The sequence below is a fragment of the Columba livia genome, chromosome 1 (assembly GCF_036013475.1).
Source record: "Columba livia isolate bColLiv1 breed racing homer chromosome 1, bColLiv1.pat.W.v2, whole genome shotgun sequence".
NCBI classification, from domain to species: Eukaryota; Metazoa; Chordata; class Aves; order Columbiformes; family Columbidae; genus Columba; species Columba livia.
The window spans coordinates 68,699,582-68,723,841 of record NC_088602.1 but is presented as its reverse complement, the minus strand read 5'-3'; the positions used below and the strand labels follow the sequence as shown (position 1 = coordinate 68,723,841).

Here is a 24,260-nt window from a genome sequence, read left to right as displayed (position 1 = left end):
CTTAGCTGTACAGAATATCAAGTTTCCAAAGGAAAGATCATCACTTCCGAGATGCACTCACCATTCTCATTTGTAATTTATCCTGTAAAAATATAGCAGTGGAATGTTAATGCTCTTTGGTTAGGTTTTTCTCTCTGTGACTAACAGACTCATCCAAACAGAGGGCAAGCTAAGTGCCAAGCCACATCCAATGGGATGAAGTTCAATAAGGCCAAATGCCGGGTGCTGCACTTTGGTCACAACAACCCCCTGCAGCGCTACAGGCTGGGCGCAGAGTGGCTGGAGAGCAGTCAGACAGAAAGGGACCTGGGGGTACTAATTGACAGGAAGCTCAACATGAGCCAACAGTGTGCCCAGGTGGCCAAGAAGGCCAACGGTATCCTGTCCTGTATCAAAAACAGCGTGGTCAGCAGGACAAGGGAAGTGGTCCTTCCCCTGTACTCTGCATTGGTGAGGCCACACCTGGAGTATTGTGTTCAGTTCTGGGCCCCTCAGTTCAGGAAAGACATTGAAGTGCTGAAGCGGGTCCAGAGAAGAGCAACATGACTGGTGAAGGGACTTGAACATAAGACCTATGGGGAGAGGCTGAGGGAGCTGGGCTTGTTTAGTCTGGAGAAGAGGAGGCTTAGAAGTGACCCCATCACTCTCTATAACTACCTGAAGGGAAGTTATAGCCAGGTGGGGATTGGTCTCTTCTCCCAGGCAGTCAGCAATAGGACAAGGGGGCATGGGCTTAAACTCTGCCAGGGGAAATTTAGGCTGGATATTAGAAAGAAATTCTTTACAGAGAGAGTGGTCAGGCATTGGAATGGCCTGCCCAGGGAGCTGGTGGACTCGCCGTCCCTGGAGGTTTTTAAACTGAGATTGGACATGGCACTTAGTGCCATGATCTAGTAAACGGACTAGAGTTGGACCAAGGGTTGGACTCGAGGATCTGTGAGGTCTTTTCCAACCCAGTTGATTCTGTGATTCTGTGATTCTGTGAATAATAAAATAAGGGGTCATCATATAAACAAAGTGAAGTTGTTTTTTTTGCTGTTTTTTTTTTTTTTTTTTTTTAAAGACAAAGATTTCTTTATTTTCCTTCAGATGCCTGTCCTTTTCGGAGGGAAAGAAGGGGAAGAGAAGACTTGCTAGACTAGCTGAAGAGGCTGAGGCTTGGAAAAGGAAAGGAGTTTAATTTACTTAGGAAGATGAGGAAGCGTGCATGTGAAAAGGCAGAAATGGGGTTTCCAGAGATAATGGGGAGATCAAGAGAGAGGGAAAAGGGAGTGAGCCTGAGCCCATTTTTTTACTATCAGTGGGCACGTCTTAAGCATGAAGTATTTGATCGGTTTTGATAACTCTTAAAATTGGGTTACTCATTCTTGTTTCTTTCCATTGGCTACAAAGGCAGTTTTGACAGTTGCCGCTGCTGTCAGCATCTCTATGGTAAAGACGTGTGGTTGGGTGAGATGAGTCACAGCCCAGATGTATAAAAGTTAGGCATTGTTACCTCCAACTTACTGGGTTTTTTTTAATCCTTACAGGATCCAGTCCTTGCAACCTGCCTGGTCCGGGTATTGAGATATAACCACAACGATTTTTCTTAGGGAAATTAGGATTATTTGGTCATGTTTAGTGTGCATGGTTGGTTGTGTGTGTTTTGTGTGTGGCTGTCTGGCTGTCCTTTGAACCTGCTGGTCAATTTGTTAAGTTCGAGAAAAAGTTATAGATCTTGAAACTGCTGAGTTTCTTCAAATTTTGGGACAATAGATATCTGTCCCTGATGACACCAAAGCTTTCTGACAGAAACCAGTAACCTCATCAGCTAGTGTTGGTTTCACTGCTCACAGATCTTCATTTATTATCTGCACATGCTTCCTTCTGGATCTGGATTTGGTGGAGGATTAAGTGGCTCACATTTGCAGTGAGTTGTTCCACGCCTGCAGAATTGCCCTTAGTTTAGGATTTAGGAGCAAAATGACATTTTGCTGCTTGCTGCTAGTGCTTGCTTACAGCCAGCCACAGCTGCCAGCCTCTGCCTACAGCCATCCTTGACATGGCTCCTGATGTGCATAGGGACACCATAGTTTTGTGCATTTGGTTTTAGAAGATAAACATTTTAAAAAGAAAAAGTCAGCAACTAGGAAAGAAGTAGGAACTGTTCGGAAATTGGGGAAGGTGGATGGGTTTTAAGCCCGGTTTCTTGAATTCATGGCGGTAGCAGTTTTGGCAGATGAAGTACTATAGTACTGGTCACTCTGGAGAGGTTTTTGTGTGGTGATTGCACACTTCATCTCCTCTGGCCACAAAAAAAAAGAAATTGCAAGCGGAAGAGATTGCTAATGGGAAATGCTGTTTTATTTTCATAGATCTAATAGATGATGTGAAAGAGTGAATTGCCAGGGAAAGCCACTCTGAGTACTGCAGCATTTAGACCTGCTCTTGGCTCATCGCCACTTTAGAGGTGTACAAAACAAAATCAACAAAAAAAACAACCCAAAATGCTAGAAACATGGTGTTGTTGATTACCTCAGTAGGTCCACAGATCTGAGGACTCACATGCAGCTAGCTGCCTTCTTTTTGAACTTTCCAAGGCCATCCTTGTCCATGGCATGTGAGCTGGGTACAACAGGAGAGAAAGGCAATCACCGGGGAAAGTGAGGAGATAAAGAAATTGCCCGCTGAGCGCCAAGCCTGCAGCTCACAGAGCCGCCGATAAATATCACAGATTTTATCTGGAAGGTCCAAGGTGTTCCCCATCATGGATTTGTACTTTTTCTCCTCCTCCACTGCTTAACATTTCAGAGCAAGCAGGAGCTGGCTACTCAGCTTGCCCTAGATGAGTCACTCCTCTAGATAAGCCTGGCTGACTTCAAAACTCAAGTTACTCTGCATCAAGCGTAAAACATTGAGACAGAAAAAAGCAGACTGCAAATGGGGAAATGCTTCTGCCAAATTCCAGTCCCTATCACTTAAAGCCATGCTATTTCATGTGTGAGGTGACATGCTGTTTTGAACCGACTTCAGCTGATCGTAAAACAAAAATGATGTTGTAATTGTCACATAAAGGCTCCTGACATAGCAGGGGAGAAGACTTCAATCTGTCGCAACCTGTTCTTTTTGAGGAAGAAAAGGTGACTGAGAAAGTGTTATTTGGCACAGAAAAGCAAATCAGAAGCAGAAATATAGTCCTCTTTCATTTTTTGGATGCATTTACACTTGCTAATATGCCACTCGGTGCTCTTAAAAACTCAACTCTTCTTTCCTACCTGGCAGCAAACTGAGAATCTACTTTCCTCAAAAAGTGCCAGAAAAATACAGCTTCTTCAGAACCAAAAGTTTCAGTCAAATGTGCAATACAGCAGTTAAAACAGCTTCAGTTTCACTGACCTGTGGGCAGGCTGCTTTTCACGTGGGATGTCCCAGCTGGGGAATTCCTGCACAGCTCCAAAGCAAGAAGATTGTTTTTGTTCTTTTCCATGCCTACACTTCTAAAAGTACCCAACCCACTGCTGGGAAGCTAGGTAGTGCAGCAGACAGGGCTGAAGCAAGATATAGAAGTTGGTATTCAGACCATCAGTCTTTGGTTGTAACACCTGCTTTATCTTTAGGGAGGCTGGGGGGGAGAAGGGGGAATGTTGGTGTAGGACCAGCAGTGAACCTCCATAGGAGCCTCCCGAAGCAGAGCAGTACTGCTTTATAGCAGCACGGTCAGACAGCACCAGGCAGCCATCTCACCCTGAAGGATATGAACCAGGGCTTTTTCAAAGGAATTCTCTGATGAGTCAAAAGCTGAGTGGCATTTATTTGATATTTTTGTAGAAAAGGAAGAAAAAGGGGCTGTCTTAAAAAACATAAGATCTCTTCTATATTCTATACATAGCCATAACCAGGAAACAGTACATCATCCTGGATCAGAAGAACTTGCAGGATATGGAAGTAAATTTAGCTCTTCAGCCTCTGCTCTTCCTAATCCTGACCACAGGTCTACCCATAGGCTGTATAGCTATATGGCCCACACCCAGCTGAGACTGTAATATCCTCACCATGCACATCTTACAGCACCCATCAGTGAACATAACCCTCTGGACCCAAACGCTAATGGTAAAGACGAGCTCCAGTCTATAAAGCACACCATGCTCAAAGCTGCTCTCAGCTCTCTACTCCACATAGACCAACTTCTTCTGCTTGGCCGTGGGGTAGAGAAAATTAAAACTAGGATTAACATTCAGATTATTGCCAGCAATCACAGGAGCAGGAGAATTCAGTTTATTGCTACAAGAGATCACTGGGGTATACTTTAATACCAGATGATAAGAGGAAAACCCAGGTTTATTGCCAATTGAAGCCCAGCTCTTAGAACTGTAGGTGCAGAGGCTGACAGCTGGCTGTGGGGGAAAGGAGGCAATATCGGACAACTTTTACACAGTGTTTGTGGTAAGATTTACGTTTGAATTTTAGATGTGGAATTTTTGAGTGAGGAGGGATATTCCTCTGTTGCACAACACTAGAAGGCTGGTATGAAGGGAGAGCTGACAGGACTAATGCTCTAAGCTAAATTTTGGCCCTATTATTGTTGCTGCAGTACAGGTAAGGAAGGCCGGGGGTACACGTGGAGAGGGGCTGAGTGGTAAGGATTACAGGGATGGGCTGTTCAGTTTGCTGCTGGATCCTACAACATCTGTAGGAAGAGAGGCAGGTGAGGCAAGAGTCTGTTTATACTTTTTTTTTCTGTTAACTAATGGAGTCTTCAGGTGAGAATTAAATGTAGGATTAGGTTTAGGATGGAGTTTGTGGTTAAAAACAGCCAGGCCTAAGGTGTAGAGCCTGCTGATACAGCCAGCAGGGCCTGTTGGGCTATTGAGTTTTACTTGGTTTTGGTTGAGATTACGGGAAAGAGGATCTGAAGAATTTAATTTTTGGATTGTGTAAAGTCCAGAGTGGTAGGATGGTAGCAAGTTTCCCTGAGGCACTTAGAGAAGATTAGTTTTAATTTGGGGTTTAGAGGGGACTGCAGACACTGAAGCACCCCAGATTTACAGCCACAATTAACCCTCAGTCATTGTCTTATTCTTTACCAGGCCAGGTCCAAACCCTTCAGATCCAGTCAGATATGAGACTCCTATCTCAGTCATATCTCTAAACCCAACTTGTATATCAAAAGAAGTTCACACACCCTTACTCACAGTACAAATAACTGTCTGCTCTTCATCCCCAATGCCCGCTGCCATCGTCCAGCCTTGCTGAACTTGCAGGGTCTACCAGTGAACACTTCTGCAGCCACTGCTGCCCACTGCCCCATCCTTTAACCCTGCCTCATACTCCCTATACCCCCATATCTGCTCCAAGTTTATTCACAAGCCATTTGCTCTGCTGGCAGTTGTGGTCAATCCAGCCTAGTGGGCCTACAAACAGTGCTCATAGCCATTCCTCACAAAATATTGACACTTGTGCAGGACCCAAGACAAGAAGGGGTTTGTCCCAGCACCTGTGATGTTCCAGCCAGAGCGGTTGTTTTGTGGAGTTGGGACAACAGCGGCAGGTAGAGGCAAGAACGCTAAAAATCTTTGCTGATGAGCATATGTCATATACAAACAAAACAATACACAGAAAGCTGAAAGCTGCTTGACACCTCATATCAGTGATTGATGGTCCCGCTTACTCATTCACTCAGAGGAAACGTGTCACTGACCAGACACTCTTCTCTTCAGCAGCTGAGACACAATCTCAATCTTTCTGCATTCTTAAAGTGGGCCTACTGCCTTTAATAGCATTATTCACTACCTGCATGCAAATCCTCATTAGCATCTACACGCACACAGCCGGTGCATGGTCAGCCTTGACAGAACGTGTATATTGGGCAGGACAGTGAAGCCGCACTTGTTTTCAGGTCACTTTGTCCTGGTTTGGTATCAAAGCCTTTCATATAAACAGCAGTTTCATTTCAGTAAGCTAATAATAGCCCTTGAAAAACCCTATGTATCAGCAAAAAGACTCCCCACTGCTGAAAACTGGAATTAAGGGTCACAAGGGTGAGTGATGAGGAAGCCTACGTGTTGGCCCAGGCTAAGGCATAGCCTTGTGATTGCACAGGGAAGCCTGCGGCAAGGTTTTGCCGTTGTCTGTAACTGGAACATCAGTTAAGTCCTGTGAGACCCAGTAATTAACTCAGCTCTTTGGATCCAAACTCTAGTCCTATCCCAAGCCATTAAACCCCAGACTAACATAACCTAAAGCACATTATTCCCATCCAGCCTTGCAGCTGGTCATGCTTTACTGAGCTTATGCTTTTCTGAGCTTTATAAGCTTTGTTCTTCCCAGCAATAACACTTGCTTTTCATCCCCAGCAGTCCCCAACCCCAACCTCAGCTCCAGACGTACCATTAACAGACTTGTGCAACTCACGTCTCCAAAATTAATAAATATCAACCTGGACTGAATCACAGCCCTGCGGTCTGGAGAAGTCTTCAGCTCCAGCCTCTCCAAAGCCAGACACCAGCTGATGCAGTTCCTAAACATGTATTAGTGGCCACGCTGGACAGCCCATGCTGCCTTTGAGCCGTGAACCCCTAACACACAATGATACTCAGCTTTGCTTGTCCTTTGTAAATGCCAGTAGAGCATGGGCAAGGTGCATTTTAGTTTGCCACTTAACTGTAGCCTAAGACCAGGCCCTGTATTATTTTCTGCTTTTCTTTATGCAGAAGTACAGCGGTAACTGCACATAGGACTCAATAATTTGTGGATAAAGGTTGTTTTTTCTCAATGCCCTATTGTAAAATGGACACTTCAGAAAACAAGACATATACGTCATGCTATCAGTGGTATTTGTGCACTGCTTTTGAGAAAGTGGGAGTGCATTAAGTTTAGTCAACGTCATTAGAACAGTTCCATTAGGATGATGCACATTTTCCTGGGCGAATAATTGTAGTACTACTTATCTCCAAGCTATGTTTTCACAATATGACTGAATCAATGTATAATATCTGATTCCAGTTCACATACATTCATGTTACTTACCAGTGGAAACAGATATTACCAGTCTTTGATAAGCACTTAAATTAATTCCTTCCAGCCATTTTATTTAATGCCTTTCAGCCTGATGGAGTTAAATTAGCAGGACTAACTACTTAAGAGCACTGGAAAAGAAAGTAAAATATTTTTCAGGATTAGATATTTGAGACAGGTTTACACATTAGCATATTAAATCCGTACAACACAGGTGTTAAAAAGGGCTTCAGTTACTTCCTAATTAGAAGCAAACCTTTGATAAGAGCAGAGTGTGCGTATCTCAGGACACGGGCTCCCCTGTGGATGGGTACATCACATCGCTGTGCAGCCGCACACCGTGCTGCCGCTGTGTATTTTAAATAGCACCATGATGTCACTTGGGGTTTTTTTGTTTGTTTGTTTGTTGTTTTTTTTTTAGAAGAAAGGGATGCTTTACCAAGCTAAGTGGAAATTTAAAGGTATTATTTTCCTCAGTTTCTTTAAGAGCAGTGTTCAGAGCTGCCTTGCTGCCCTCACTCGGCAGGACCATCCCCCTGCTTGAAACCTTGGCCCTGTCATCCATGGGCATGATATTAGGGGATCTCCTGTCACACCAGGAAGGTCAGGTGTGAAGGATTTAAGCCTGATATAAGGCTTTAGCATGGCTTTCTTACTGGAAACTATGGGTCTGGTTGGCATCTCAGCGTCTCCTACCACTTTGAGGGAGAAGGTCCATGTAAGCTTTCTGACTGAAAGGCATGAGCCACCTCTTAGAGGACCACGATCCTTCTCTGGTCTCCCAGAACTGGCAGCCTGTGTGGGCAGTTCGTGTTGTGCCCACATCACCTCCTGGATCAGAGTCTCAAGGTGATGATTACACAATGTAGGGGAGGAAGCAACAGGTCGTTTAGGACCTACAGTAGCAGACACTGCCTGCAAATAGCTTCAGAGTTATGTGCATGTGAGACACTTCCAATACGGATTTCTGGAACATTTATGTATCTTCCTGGTAGTTACTTTTGTACTGAAAAGGTCAGAAAATTTGAATTATTCCAGTAAAAAGATGTATTCCAGCTTTCCATAAAACCAGAGTCCCAAAGATTTCTTTGAAAGATACACAAAGTGTCTCTGATGTTAGTTTTTTAAGTGAAAATATACACATTTTCAGATCTGTTTGGCAGCCCTCTTCTTAATTTGTATTTCATAAATAGCATTGCACACTAAGCTTTGTTTAAATGTGAAAAGCCTAGAGATGTGAGGATCTGAAAACAGGTACTGAAACCTTCAAAAAAATTCCATCTCTACTCTCCATTCCCTCCTCCTCTTTCAGTTATTCCCTAGTGCAAAGTAGGAAATGCAAAATTGGAAAAGTTGGGAAAAGCTTGATTTGAATGTATTTGAGAAATACCTTTTGTCAGAATGAGCAGAAATATGTGTAATGTTTAAAATAAATGCTGAAATTTCACTCTTTGAAGTATTTTCCATACAATAAAATATTTCCAGTTAGGTTATTATGAAGTCACTATGCTGTGTTAGCTGTATCATGCACATGTTTGTTTTTCAAACATTTCTTTTAGCAATATGGATTTGTGCTGTATGACTTTGTGTATTACAGCCTTAAGTCTGCTTACATCGTACCTCTGAATCTTATAGAACCCTCTTCTTAATGGTTTCATCATGGCGGTACTCTCAGTTTCTATCTTTCTAGTTACTTAGTCATTTTACTGCTTGAAAGATATGGCAACTAGCAAGAAATGTCAAGAAGTACTTTGTGTGCATTACAGCCCTGTCTTTAATATTTGGCATTTTAGATGGTGTTCAAAATCCAGGCATTTTTTCCCCTTTTCTCAGAGCTATATCTACCAGGAGTCTGTATATGCTGACAAAATTAGGTGTAATAGAGGTCTTATTCATAAAAAGTAGTTCTACAGTGAAAGTTGCAGATAGTTTAGTTTTCCCTTAAAGTGAAGAAAAGCCCAGAAAAAAAATGTGTTACATTTTATAGGTACAGATATTTCCAGAAAATATAGATCTCTGGGTAGGTTACACTTTTTTAACAGAAGTCAAATGGTGAAATATCCTCGACTCAGGACTGCAGGTGTGAAGTAAGTATGGAATTAGGGAAGTAAGTTTGTGAACACATTGTTGCTTGAACATAAGACCTATGGGGAGAGGCTGAGGGAGCTGGGGTTGTTTGGTCGGGAGAAGAGGAGGCTTAGAGGTGACCTCACCACTCTCTATAACTACCTGAAGGGAAGTTATAGCCAGGTGGGGATTGGTCTCTTCTCCCAGGCAGTCAGCAATAGGACAAGAGGGCATGGGCTTAAACTCTGCCAGGGGAAATTTAGGCTGGATATTAGAAAGAAATTCTTTACAGAGAGAGTGGTCAGGCGTGGAATGGCCTGCCCAGGGAGGTGGTGGACTTGCCGTCCCTGGAGGTTTTTAAACTGAGATTGGACATGGCACTTAGTGCCGTGATCTAGTAAATGGACTGGAGTTGGACCAAGGGTTGGACTTGATGATCTCTGAGGTCTTTTCCAACCCAGTCGATTCTGTGATTCTGGTGTTCACTTGTTCATTCTTCCTTGTGCCGAGAATAAAAAAAACATGAGGAAAGTCAGAGGCAGGAGATGGAGAAAGTGAGTCTCAGGGTTTCTTTAGTTTTCTGTGCTCCTCCAGAAAAAGCCTTTGCCATCCAAAGAACACAGATTATGGCAAAGAGCCAGACCCCCGGTCACCCAAGCTCATTTCTCAACCCTAAAAGGTGCTCACAGGTGTGTGCTGTCTCTGCCGTGATGTAAATGTCCCCTTTTTGTGAGACAAAGTGAAAGTTTCCAAATAAAGGCCAACCTGCTCGTGTGGGTGTGAAGAGCTGGAAGGGTGCATGTGAGGCTGAACGTGCTGGGGTGGGTGGGTTCATTTGGACTGGGCAGCCCTGGAGGGTAGAGCATGGGGAAAGAAGTGGAAACATCTTTATTTGGGAACTTTTTGCACAATTGCCCAAGATAACATACTTTAAAAAAAAAAAAAATAAAAAAAGACATTTGCATTTGCGTGACATGAGTTAAGTCTTAATTTAATACTATGTTCTCCTAGGCAAGCATCTCTGCTGTCCTGCAAAAACAGAACATATGTGTTTGAGCTTTTCACTGAGTTCCCTCTTTTCTTGCTTGTCTGTTGAGAGTCATTCTCCCTTATCTTCTAAAGTGTGATGAATGGACATTGGCATTACATTGCAGGCTATAGAAAAACTAGGGTTAAAGGGAAAATAATTGCTTCTGTGGCATCTTTGTCCTGCAGCAACCCTACGTTAAAAAGAAAATTTTAAAAAAGGTGTAAAATGCCAGGGGGAAATGGTACGACATCAGAGCACTCAGTTTCCTAGTCCTTCCTGAGCTTTTTGCTGTTTTGCTCTTTCTGACAAGGAACAAGTAATCTCTCAGATTTGTTTCTTTCCAAGAAGAGTCAGAATCACATCTGTTTGAGGCTAAGGAGCATCCAGCTCAGCTTATTCAGAGGAACTTGGAGTAATTGAGGTGTTTGGTCTCTGGTGAATAGGAGAGCTATATCAAACAGGCTTTGATTTACATCAGAGACTGAACACCTGGAAGGAGCCCAGGCCATGCTGCTTCTGACATGGATTCTTCTGCCCCAGCTTCTTCTGCCCCTGCCCTCCATGGCTGTCAGGAGAGCCGCAGGCTGCTCTGAAATCCAAGGGCTTCCTTGCTCCCTCTGCTGTGGCACAGCCTTGAGCTGGCAAGTGGTTCCACCATCTCCATAAGGTCCCTGAGGAGTCAGTCTCCACCTCCCCATCCCTGAATCACAAGTCTCAGAAAACCAGACAGGTGGAGGTGGGGGTCACTCACTCCCTGTGCTGACTGTTTTCTTTAGAACTTTGCATTCCTCCAAAGTGGGACAAAATACCTTATTATGTCCCAGCCCTCCTGAGGTTGCATGTTCCAGCATTTGCCACCCACCTGGCAAGGAGAGAAGAGATGAGCAAGGGAAGCAGCACTTGGATTAGTTATTGCAGCGACCAAGGTGCTAAAGTTGCTTGTGCATGCTTAAGTAATGACAATGCTGAGGATAGTGGAGAAGAGTCCCCCAGGAACAGAACATGAACATTAATTATAGGGGGGAAAATATGTTATTAACATCAGACCGCACACTACAGGAGATCCCAGTGTGACTATTAAAGGAAATTAATTACCACCTCTCTTTACCTTTCAGATCCACTCTTCTTCATAATGAGAATAATTCCTTCATTGTTACCACTAGTATTATCAGCTGTGAGAGAATAATTTTTCCTGGTATTCCATTCACTGGTACTGTGCATCTGTATATTTTGAAAATAAATACTTCCAGTGGATGCATGGCATCCCCTTCAAGGGGAAGTCCCACAGAATAGGTTCAGGCTCAGTAACACAGAGCAATGTGCTAAAATACTCATTCCTCTGCATTGGTAAGTGTGAAACAGCATCAAAGTCATTCAGTGTGACAAAACCAGGACTAGGTAGCACCACAGCACAGTGCAGGGGACCTCTCTTTCCTATAACTGTTCCTCTCGTCCCATCAGCCACATGTAGCCATCGTTACGGGCTTGCAAATTCTGGAACTGAGGATCTCTAGAAATAAATAACCTTTCAGAAATAGTTAGGCATTGATCCCTTTGAGGCCAAGTTAAAGAAAAAAACCAACAAAATTAAAGATTCTCAGTCTGAATTGTTTTCCATGTGTCCCATTCCCCTAAAATAGAGCAGTTAAAAGCAAGGAGATACTCTTACTTTTTTAGGCTAACTCCTGCTTCACAACCCCCTTTTCCAGATAGAAGTGTATCTCCCAAATATGTATTGCGTAAATTCACATGAGAAATTTTTGCTGCTAAAGTCAGAATTGAGGTCAAAACTGGACTAAAAGAAAGCTCATTACAACTTTAACATCCGTAATCCACCCTGAGGAGAGAGATGAATGCAGCGAGCGAGCTGTGTATGCATTGTTTCCATTGTACTCTTGATTAACTTATAATTCACAAGTGAGGGAGTGTGAAGGAAACTACCAATTGATGGAAGGTCACCAATTCCAAGAGGAAATAAATGATATATAGGCATCCTATTCATCACTTTATTTGTGTAACGGCATTTTGGATTCTGTCTCTCTGGGGCAAAACCCATTTAAAATCTTTTAATATTTTTGCAAAGACAAGGGTGGAAAGCTTGTGTAACCTTAGTAACAAAAGAACCGTGTATAAAATCCACATTATCCCAGGGCAGCTAGTGGCTTTTCCCTTGAAGAGGCAGCTAATTCCCCAAATTCTTCATCATTGTCCTTGGAGAGAGGCCAGTAATTATCATGATTCTTTCAACCCCACATGAAGATCTGCCATCACCCTATTATTTCTACTATAATACCAGTCCTAAGCTTTTCTCTAAGGTTCACCTTTGCATTTTGAGGAGCATCCTCTTTTCAGAAAGCCCTGATTACAGCCACGGCTCTAATTAGAATTAGGTTCCCAAATTCTGGTATCAAAGAATATATGAAAGTGTACTCGATCCCCTTTTCTTCATCCACCCTCAGTTTTTGCAGGAATATACTTATTAACGAACAAAAGCTATAAAGCAAAGAAATTGCATCAATCGCTCCCTTCCTTTGTAGAAAAGCAGATACCCCCTGAAATATGCATCAAGCTCCTTAATCAGTATCTCACTTTATCACATTGAAATGGAAGCAGTGTAACAGTAGCTAGTCTAAACCTGGAAGAATTAGCAAGAAATCAATATACCCCACTTGTAAAAGCTGTAGAGGGCTCGGCTAAAACAAGAGTCAAAACCAGGAAGTGGCCAGTAATATAGACATCATGGCCAGATGGAGAAAAGCCCTATGCGTATATCCCTGTATTTACTTCTCCTGTTAAATAATAACATGGCAATAAGGTGGCCAGACATGAATGAAATGCTCTCACACTTTATTTTTTTCTACAGTTTATTGCAGAAATAATAAACACTCTGCTGCACAGAGTCAAATTGACGCATGTGATCTTCTGCATTTTTGGTGGCTAATAGGATTGCTCTGGAGCAGGTCAGTGCACATTCTCACTTTCAGTTACTTTGGACAAATGCAAACTAAGTGTACTATGAAAAATTTCATCGCATAACATGGCGTCCAAAAGATGATGTATGTCTCTACTGTGATATTTTTATTATGCCTTGGAGAAAACTCATTTTAATGCACAGCTGCAAAAAGAGCCACAGGTCTGAGAGCAAAAGAGCTACACAGTAACCCACACGGGCAGGGAAAAATGCGTGAGATGGGACACAAGCCACATCTTTCTGAATTTTTATTTTATTTTTTTCAATGGTAAATTTGAATTGAGTCCTAATGCCAGATTTTGTACTAATGCCTGTCTGGAAGGTACTGAACTGCTAGATAAACAAGGGAAAGATAAGGCCTGCCTACAGAATTGTGAGGTGTGAAGGAATCAAAACGGTATGAGAAATACCTTTTTGATTAAACTTAAACTCTGCAGTGCCTTTCTTCATTCAGAATACTATGCAACAAATATCACAGAAAAAAGTCTTCAGGCAAATTCTGACCCTGTCCCACCTACAGCATGCAGCGTGTTGGAGCTGGGCAGACTCCTCATGCAAACCATGACTCCATATTAGTAGTAAAAACAGCAGAGCAGCTGCTGCGTTCACTCATTCCAGCTCCACTTTAGTGGCTCAGCATATAGTGCTGGGTCGCAACTCCAGATCAGTTTTACAGAGCTTTAGCTCCACTCATTTCGAAGGACTTACTTTCATTTCTGATGTGAGTGAGAACAGGGACTGGCCTCATTCCTTTGTCCCAGCTGAAGTGCTGGATGGAGGATGATGGTAGGCAGCTAGAATTTCCCCAGTACCAGACCTGGGTGGGGCAATCATAGAATCACGGAACAGTTTGGCTTGGAAAGGACCTTCCAGGGTCATCTAGTCCAACCCCCTGCAATGAGCAGGGACATCTGCAACTCGATCAGGTTGCTCAGAGCCCCGTCCAGCCTGGCCTGGAATGTCTCCAGGGATGGGGCATCTCCCACCTCTCTGGGCAACCTGGGCCAGTGTTTCACCACCCTCACTGTAAAAATATCTTCGTCATGTCTGGCCTGAATCTCCCCTCCTTTAGTTTAAAAACATCACCCCTTGTCCAATCACAACAGGCCCTGCTAAAAGGTCTGTCCCCATCTTTCTTATAGGCCCCTTTTAAGTACTGAAAGGCTGCAATAAGGTCTCCCTGGAGCCTCCTCCAGGCTGAACAACCCCAACTCTCTCAGCCTGTCCTCACAGCAGAGCTGTTCCAGCCCTCTGATCATTTTTGTGGCCTCCTCTGGCCCCTCTCCAACAGGTCCATGTCTTTCCCGTTCCTTCCTGTGTCCTTCCCTAACGCTGCAGTAGGAGGCCATTCTTGACAGAGACGTGAGCGGTCAGGAGGGCAGGATGAATAGCTTCCTGCAGTCGAGAGAGGGACGAAATCCAGACTGAGCCCAAGATAATTGGCTTGATAGTTTAAGAATAAGGAAACAGCAGATATCTTTATATGTATGATAAGAACACCAGGTCAGAGAGTTGGCTTGTGGTGATTAGGTTTTGAGAGAGAAGGAGAAGAAGCATGTCTTCTGAAACTTGGCACAAAGCTTCAGTCTTTTTTTTTTTTTATCTCTTTGGTATGACTGCCTATGATCCTTCTTTTTTTTTATCATATTTTCCTTTTTTTTTTTCTTCCTATGGCTTCCATGTGAGAGTGACTGCTTCAGTTTGCAGTTTAGTTCCTCAGGAGTAGACTAGAGAAAGAAGAGTGCCTGCGTCTGTGAAATGGATAATATGGGGGAAAGGGTCAGAGAGCCTCTGTTTCCCAGGGAGCCTCCTTAATATACCTCACCATTGACTCAAAGATAGATAGCAGTCCGTGGCATAATCAGTGTAATTCCTAACAGCACCTGGATTTTCTTTCAAGGTTTCTCAGCCAAGCTTTGTCCGACCTGTTATTGCTTATCTGTATGATTGAAAATCATCCTAGCAGCCAGGGAATTGGAACACAACACAAAATAGCTGAAAGCTAGCTATGAATTTAGGAGCTGTGCTAGCCATTCAGAGATTTATTATATATATTTTTTTTTTTCTGGGTAATGGGTGAGTTAGAACCTTTCGATATTTCAAAAAGAGAAGAGCAGAAAATACCTCTGATGTCAGGCTGCATAGGCTATGATTCTGTATCTGAAGTCCAGTACCAATGTTTTTTCTGATGAAAAAAGTAATTCATTCGGCTGAAAGAGAGTGAAGTTGACTTTGAAAATTAAAATCAATGCTTTAATTCAATACACATACAATTACTGTCTGTCGAATAGCACGTAATGCACTTTTACTGAAAAAAACAGCACAAAAGACCAGAAAGGAGGCTTTGAAAAATGTTAGGATTCTCATGATGAATTTTTTGTGTGTTTTTGAAAGCAAAACTGCGAAGTTAAGCATTGCAGATGATAGGGCATTATGCAGAAGGCGTAAAAGGACCAATGGTGTTTTTTAGAACACATATCAGTGCTCTCTGTAATGCTCTGTTGTCACAAATATATGGTGATTAGCTATTTATCAGCATGAAAGCACATCATAAAACATTCCACATATCATTGAATTTCTAATAATCTGTGTCACAGTGAAAATTAATACACTGAGTCCATATAACTTCATGAAACACCTTCCTTTGCCAAGATTTGTGTTGGGTTTGGCCAATGAAGGATGAAACACATCTACTTTTGTTGAGTGGTCTGTAAAATAACACATTTGTTTTTTCACTCTGGAGTGACACTGTTTTTAGGTGGTAATAAGAATGTCCCTGGTAGCGTTGTCAGCATCTGAAATATCTCACCTGCCTTCTTTGCCACTACAGTCCTCCTTAGACTGTGTTTTGGGACATGACTTGCCAGCACTTAAATCCATATTTACTCATCTGACTAACTACCCTTCCAAGCACCCACATGTCCTTCAATTGCAGTGATTTATCACTACCTGTGTTTCCACCAGTACTTCCCCAGAGCTCCACTGTGTCTAAGGATACACTGGAAACCATATTTTATCTAAAAGATCACCGATGTATCTGGGGAAAAAACAACAACGACAACAATAACCAAACCAAACCAACAACAACAACAACAAGCCAAAACAGCAGTTGTTTTAAATCACATAAGACCTCTGAAAATCCATCTGTGTATTCAGGCAGCTAAATATACTGCTATGACTAGCTTAAAAACCCCATATTTGAAAATGCTGCCCTGCACCCACTCAGAAATACACGATTCAAAATGAGATTAATGATGAATCCAAGAGAAATATGACCTTCTCAGGTTAGAGTGTGACTGATGACACCCATTCCCAGTTCGTGGGGGAAGGTGGGAGTTCATTTAGATTGATTTATTAATGTTTTTCCCAGAGCCAGTAAAATACTTGATAACTAATGGCACAGAAATATGAGTTCAGCTAAAATTCTCCATAAATTAAAAGTATTTAATTTAATAGTAATTTAGAGGATTTTGCAAAGTGCCAATGCAAGATAACTGCATTTGCAGAGGAAGCAAGATTGAGAGAACTGTCTTCTGGACTGATGCAAGTAATGTATCTTTATAGCCACACGGGTCAGAATTCAGTAGCAGTATTACTGTCCTTCACATCAATATTTCCATGAAGAGAGAGAGAGAAAATATATCAGGAAAAACATACTCTTGCATTTCACTCCTCACTCTTTAGCCAACTAAAAATTTACTGCGTGCTTCACAGTATAGTTTAAGACTCCTCATTATTTCTCAGGGTAATATCAGTTTTAAAATAGCCTGGAACTAGACAGTGGACCAACTGAAGCACAGCTGCAACTGTGTTGTGGTACATTCCAGTAAAATATTTCTGAGTGATGAGAGACAAGAGCAAATATCAGGAATTCCAGTCTTTTATTTGCTTGCTCTTCTGAATTCCTTTGACCAGAACCGACTTAAACCCTTTTGCCCACCCTTTCTGTCGAGGGGAAAGGGTGCTGGCCTGGGGTGCTGTGGGCAGTGGGAGAGGCAGGGCAGGGAGGGGTCAAAGAGCCCATAACCAGGTTTCCAAAATGCACATCTTAGCCCTTCCATCTTCTAGCTGTTGGACCAAGATACCTGTTTTTCTAGAAAACAGGTCAGTTAGACATTAATGGAGCAACACCGGAAAGTGTGGGTGGCATAGAGTCATAGAATCACAGAATCATTTTGGTTGGAAGAGACCCATAAAGGTCATTGAGTCCAACCATAACCTAACACTGACACTAAACCATGCCCCTAAGAACCTCATCTACGTGTCTTTTAAACACCACCAGGGATGATGACTCCACCACTTCCCTGAGCAGCCTGTTCCAATGCCTGACAACCCTTTTCATGAAGAAATGATTCCTCATATCCAGTCTGAACCTTCCCTGGTGCAACTTGAGGCCATATAGGCAGACCCCAATCTGTGCTGCAGAAATGCTTATTAAAATTTCTGTTCAATTTTTCCCAGGAATTAGTGGAATATGATGCATTTTGCTTAGTAAAGGTAGGTTTTATTTTTTCCTGCTCTGTGTCCTTGAGAGTGAGGTGATTAGAAACAACAAGTCATGAGTTTTCGAAGGAGAGAGCTAAAGGGCTGGGACTGAGATTTGGATGAAGATCTCCCTCTTTTTCTCATACCCATTTGTAAAAGCCCCGCTCTGCTTTGGGGGATTTGAGAGACTCCCTGCTGCAGATTTTAGGACTGGAGCATGTTCAATCATGGCCAGAGAGGATAAAGTGTACTTAATTCTCTGCACTTTAGGTGGTTTACATTGGCACAGACTGAAAGGTTTAGAGTTCCGAAGTTTACACATTCACAAAGTCTTGGTGTTCAGATTTAACATCATGTACTTTTTTTTTACTTGAAGTAGGAAACAATGGAAACCAGCAGAAAAGTTTTCTCAGGAGCTTGCCTTTTGAAGTATCTAAAGGAAGGAGGGCGAGGGGTGAAAATAACACCCAAGGGGAAGCAAATATTTTTTCTGCTTAAAAGCAAAAATCCCCAGACCCAAATAGAGCCAAAATAGTGTGGCAGTAGGATGAAGTCATTCGAAGTGAAGTTCTGTGATATCAAATTTTATACTAACTTTGGCACATTTTCTACAAATTAAGGTATTTTCTGCAGACACTAAAGTTACTGCAGTTTCTCTGGCCCCTCTTGAGGCTGCTTTAAACCCACCAGATGAGGAGCAGCAATAGCATTTCTGTGACCAAACAACCCAATCCATCCTGTGACAACAGCATTTTTTTTCTGGGGTCTCCAAAACTGCCTTCAAGATCCCTTTTTTTGGTGTGTTTTCTCCCCATCTCAGCCCTGTGATTTAACTCTCCTGTCTGCTCCACACCAGGCTGTGAGCCAGAGGACCTGACCCGACACCAACCTCAGCTGCCTGCCAACTTCTCTTTCTTTCCTCCTCTTTCTCTTTCTTTCTCCTTTTTCTTTTCACCTAAATGAGGTGCCCTATACAACATTTTTTGGTGACACTGGGTGAATATGTAAACTAGCAGACCTACACTGAGCCACCCTGATGCTTCAGTGCTTGTTTAAAGCCGGATCAGATATGCCTGCAAGAGCTGAAGTCACAGTAGTGGCTACAGAATAGATGGCATGTAAAATACCTTACTTTCTGCAGGATAGTTAATCCTGATTTTATTTTTTTAGATTATCTGCAAAATTCATGGTACATTGAGGGTTCAAGACCTGTTTTTCCAGATGTGGTGCTCCTGGAATGGCCATGGCACTCTGAAATAAAATATGATTCAGCATGAGTAAAGCTCTAACATTATGTCCGTTTTTTTTTATTTTTCCCTCCTAGTTTTTACTCTGGTAATTATGAAAGGTAGGTAAGTGTGCAACAACTCAGGCCTTTTGGGACATAGACACATACTTAGTGTGTCTATATTAATATTTGACACAGATGGCAAATAAAATAGCAATTCAGCTTGACATTCTGACAGCAAATTTTCTTACAAGTGGCAAGGGAAAATGCACATTCAGAATGGAAAGCAGCACCCATAATAGCCAAAAGATGCTTTCCTACCAATATCTTTTGGCACAGAAAAGATGTATTATTTTGTAGTTCTAACTTGCACAGTACATAAGCATGAAGTGAATCAGCACATCAGTATTTCACTGTGGTTTTCAGAGTGTCTCTATTCTTTCATTTCAAAGTTAATATCTGGCAGAGGCATAATTCGATATTTCGCTATGGGGCTTTTAATGACTTCTCTGTTTCTGAAACACCGCAGTTGAGTGAATATGCTAAAATTTAAGAGCACTTTACACTCTGTGGACTTTATCCTGCATTTAGCCTGTGTTGAAGAGGACATTAGCCTGAGACTTTTTGAAGTCTCTGTTTCATTTTGGTCAATAGGGAGAGTTTAACGTATAATATGAAGTAGGAAGATGCTGGTGTATGAATACAAAATATAAACAAAAGCAGTTACAGTTCTCTCTCATTCCCTCATTTCATCAGTTTAAAGCTGGTTTTATGCTAATCAGCCCCAGGTCACTGTAATGCACTGTGGATTAAAAAAATGAGTTTTTCAAGTTATTTTCTTGTGTAGGATCCTTAGGAGGGTACCTGAATTCTGGAGCCTAAATTAACCTGAATTAACTGATCCTAAAACCTCAGATTCAGGACTGACTATATATTAAAATTAATTATTTCAGGCTCTGCATTTAAATTGAGCACACAGCTCAAGCTCTAAAATTTGTTGTCTTAAGTGTTCTTCAGGATCCCCCTTTTCAAGTGGCACCCATCCAAAGGGGTGCCTGGGATGGGGACTAATCCGGGGGCACTGAGGGAGAGCAAGGCTGGCTGCCTTGCAAGCTACCCATGCAGTATCGCCACGCCACGTCACACAAGACAGCGGTGCTGTGCCACAAAAATAGAACATCTATCAATTACGGTTGAGGAGACAAAACCTCCCTGTAAAATTCAGACAAAATCCTCTGCGAGTGGTGAAGCCGATAGCAGAAAAAGGGACACGAGGTGTGGGAAGCACTGATGAAATAGAGAAATCCCCATGTGGGGAAGCCATATCACCCTTTAAAGCTGGACTTCCACTGGAGAATGATTATGCAGAGATTTTTTTGTGCTTCTGTATAGGCTTTAGGTTTGTTTTCTTCATGTCTTATTTTTTTGTTGTATTGACCTATAGGAGTTATCATTACCTGAAATAAATTAAAAAATAAGAGAACAGGAAATGCGATATGCTCGTTAAAGGTTTGAATTTTTCATCTCTTAACATTTTGTTTTTCAAATCACTGTATTCCCAGTAGCAAAGCAAAAATCATTTGCTTTAATGCAATTGCTAATAACGATGATATCAACACAAACCTCTGTTTGTTCATATGTTGAGCTCATTGAATAAAGCAGCTTATCATTTATCTGTGTAGAAGCTTTTAATTAGTTTTCTGAATTTACTCCAGAGATTAATGGGCAGATAATATTCAATATATGCTTTATTGTTTTCATTTCTTTATTGAGATATCTGAATTTGTATGCTCTTCCCTCTTTGATCTTTTACTCTCTGTGTTAGTAATTGTAAAATATGTGGCTGCAAAGAGACTCATAAAAAAATTCCACTAGTTCATTGCATCTGGGTGGTGGTGGTTGGTTTGTAATATGGGACACAGCAGCAAATTCTGCTCTATCAGGGATTATAAACTGTACTAAGAAAAGACCGTTTATACTGGTATCACTTGCTGACACTTCTTAAGATTTCCAGTAGCTGGTTGTGGAGGTGCCTTTTCCTGCTCATGCATAGGGTGAACAGTTTGTGAACTTAGGCATTTCTTTTTTATTTACATTTCTTTTGACCTTTTCCCCCAGCTTTCACATTTCCCCCTGGCCCTGACCATTGATTACAACCAAAAAAAGAAGGAAATAGGTGTATCAGACCTCAGTGTTAAATCACACCCTTGCAGTACATCTTCCTGGCAGCTGCTTGCCAGGGCCAGCTGCTCTGGGGGAAGAGGTGACACGTTTCAGAGCGTGATGGTGGAAACACATGGCGCAGGGCAGGCTGCTTGCAGCGGGGCCATGGAAAGTGCCAGTGGGGTGGGATGGCTGTGGTGTCTGGCAGGATGCTGCTGGGCCCCCCATGGCAGCCAAGCTGCTCTGACATCTCTTTGCTGCCATGAATCTGGCTGCCACAGCACAGCTCCTGCAACCCCTTGGTCTCCTGCTTGCCCATGGGACTGCTCTGGTGTGGCAGTGCCGTCCAGTGCGACCACCCAATCTCCTCCCCCTGGGCAAGTCTCCATTTCATGCGGTGGGTCGCATCCTCCGCCAATTCACATGGTGCACATGGTCTTGCTGGAGTCCACAGGAGGACCCAGGGCGGGTGAAGATGAGTCGTTGGGCTGTTCAGGAAAAGGGTTTGAAATCTGTGCTTCCAGGGGAGCAGTGGTGTAACAGGCTTCCCTGACGGCAGCCAGTATCCACAAGGAGCTGCCATCCTGCTGCCATTCACCCAGAGGGTGGTGGAGCACTGGAACAGGCTCCCCAGGGAGGTGTCAGGGCCCCAAGCCTGACAGTGTTCAAGCAGAGCCTGGACAATGCCCTCAGACACATGGTGTGAACTGTGGGGTTGTCACATGCAGGGGCAGGAGGTGGACTCGATGATCCTTGTGGGTCCCTTCCAACTCAGGACGTTCTATGATTCTGAGATCCCAGTGCAGGGACTGTGCCCTTTTGTTGCCAGGAAGACAAATCAGCCCCAAGCTGCTGAGTTCATCTTTGCTCTTCTTCATTTCCTGCATCTTGGGAGAAGATGCACCTTCAAAGTGCAGATAAAAGGGAATGGAAATCCTAAGTAAACCGTGCATCATTTTTATTAAAAATAGTACCCCATGTAAATATAAAGTTCAACATTATGGTTTTGTTAGCCCAGTAGGAGAAGAATTAAAAATGCTCATTAATGGGATTTAAAAGCAGGAGTTCAGTTATATTAGCTACAAAAATATAATTATCATAATTAAGATTGCAAAGCACTAATGAAGCTCTTTAATAATTATCCTTTTTCCTTAGAGATTCATTTCGTAAAACCTGATTTGAATTTTACAACACGCTGGAGAAACTTTATCATTGTAAAAATGGGAACCAGTGGTAGCATGAAGACTCTGAGAACGGCAGCACTTCTCACATCAGTGGGGACGTGCTGGCATCAGAGTTGGACTGTGACTCAGCCTGAGATAGGAGGCACTCAAGGACATAAATGTTTGAGATGGTGCAAAATACAGGTGTACCCTTGGTCTGATGCCGCGTCCGAGCTCTTGGCAGGTTTATAGACTCAGACACAAAGTTGGGGGACCGCAGCTGGAGAGCATCCAGCTGGAAGGTACCATGCAACCAGGCAGATTATGTGTCTCTGCCCTCCCTACATCATTAGGCTTAGTGGTGCCCAGCCAAACCCTGAGCTGACTGCACCCTCCTGCCTTGGTCTTGTCAGAAATTATCTTAAAACCCTGTAGGTTACATGGTTCACCTGCAAGAGAAGCAAGCCATAGAGAGCAATAGTCTGCATGGTAACAGGCTTGCAGAGTTCCTTCTGAGAGAAGAGAGAGACAGCAAGTTCTTGAAATTAAATGACAACAATTTGTCCATTTAAAAATATCTCCCCAAAACAGCTTTTCATGATTCATCTCCCCAGATGATTAAATATTTAGTTCTGCTGACAGGGATATGATACTTACTACAGCGCAGAAAATGTAGTGCAGTGTGTGAGTTATAAGCAGATATGTTATCAAGCTGTTAACACAAAAGTGATGGGATTATTGGTGTTGATATCTGTATTTATTTATATTCTGTAGGGATTTTTTCTCTCCCTGTACAGCAGCAGATTTAGGCCACAGCTTTGTCGCTTGCACAGGGCAGGGAAGCTGTTGCTTCTTGCAGGCGCTGTGCAGGAGCTGTCACGTTTCCCTCATACCTCAGAGCAGCTGAGTCCCCATGGGTGTCACCATGCTGGGACACCCCTGAGGACGGGGAAGGCCAAGGAGAGCACTCGCTGCCTGGCTCAAGTCCTGGTCCATTCCTTGGAGCTGAGCCCACAGGTTCTAAATGATTGAAGAAGCAAAGGAGGCCCCACCAGGATGAGGAGAAGGCAAGGACATTGAGAGAAGACAATCCTTCACCTCAGGTCCTGCTCAATGGAGAAGGAGCTGTCACATTGGCTTAGGTGCCTAAAAATAGAAGGAAATTTGACTTCATGTTTAGTTTCTGCTTTCCTGCTGAAATCTCCACAGAAATGTGTGGCTTCTTACTTCAGCATCTTATGAATGGAGGGGACAGCTTCACATCTGGTGTAAATCGTGACCATTAATTTGACAACACTGTCAAAAATTCAGAATTCCCTTCTGGAGTAAGGGTGAAATAACACCCAGGCCCAGAGCTTTTAAAAGAAGAATAACTGGGTACCTTGAGAGCCATCCATAAATGGTTAACCAATAGACAAACAGAAGAGTGGGGGGAATGAGACCAAGCTATGTCAACTCCTGGGCATCTTGCTTTATACTCTAGTGCCACTGTAGCCTGTTTAATTGGATGGAAAGGATTAAAAGGATCTTGTCAAGGCTACTGCTGCCAGAATAAAAAGAAAAAAAGAGAGACTTTGACAACAATCCCACCGAAAAAGACTGATTTTCTGTTTGTGTTGGTGTTTCCCAGGTAGTTCGTGCCAAACCAAACAACAATCCTTGAGTTTTTGACAGATTAATCTTTATACTGTTATGCTCACTTACTCTGCCAGCTTGCCTGTACTGGCTGAGCACTTGACCGTCAGAAGATCATAGATCAGATGTCCTATTATTCTGTTTATTTAAATATTTGCAGAAGCAAATAAAGTGTAACAGATTTTTATAACTGAGAATACTTTATGACTGAGACTATTTTCAAGGGAAGATTTCAGAGCTAGTAATTACAAAATAATCTGTGCAGCTCTACCTCCACATTTAGGCCTGGATTTTGCAAAGATACACATACATGAGGGACTTCTTATAGCAGTATAGAGTTAAGCACATGTTAAAGTCTTTGTACATTTGGGACTTCTGAGACTATGAGGATTAAAGTTTTATAGATATCTAAAACAGTTTAAGAACATGAGAAGTAGAGAGAAAAGAATAACAGTCAAGGGCCATTCTCGTGAGAGGTATTTTTCTCCATTGTTTTGCTAATGCTACCAAAAAGTGAATATTTTT

At 42.6% G+C, this 24,260-nt stretch overlaps 1 protein-coding gene across 3 annotated transcripts in view; it reads left to right on the top strand.

Annotated features, from left to right (window-relative positions):
* Window positions 1-24,260, top strand: part of NPAS2 (neuronal PAS domain protein 2) — a 110,986-nt gene that overhangs the window by 21,593 nt on the left and 65,133 nt on the right. The window contains exon 2 of one of the 3 annotated variants that reach the window (XM_065061162.1): window positions 12,954-13,050. The exons of the other annotated variants lie outside the window; for them this stretch is intronic. The gene's annotated coding sequence lies outside the window, so the exon portion shown is untranslated. The remainder of the gene's footprint in view (window positions 1-12,953; window positions 13,051-24,260) is intronic. 3 annotated transcript variants of the gene reach the window in all.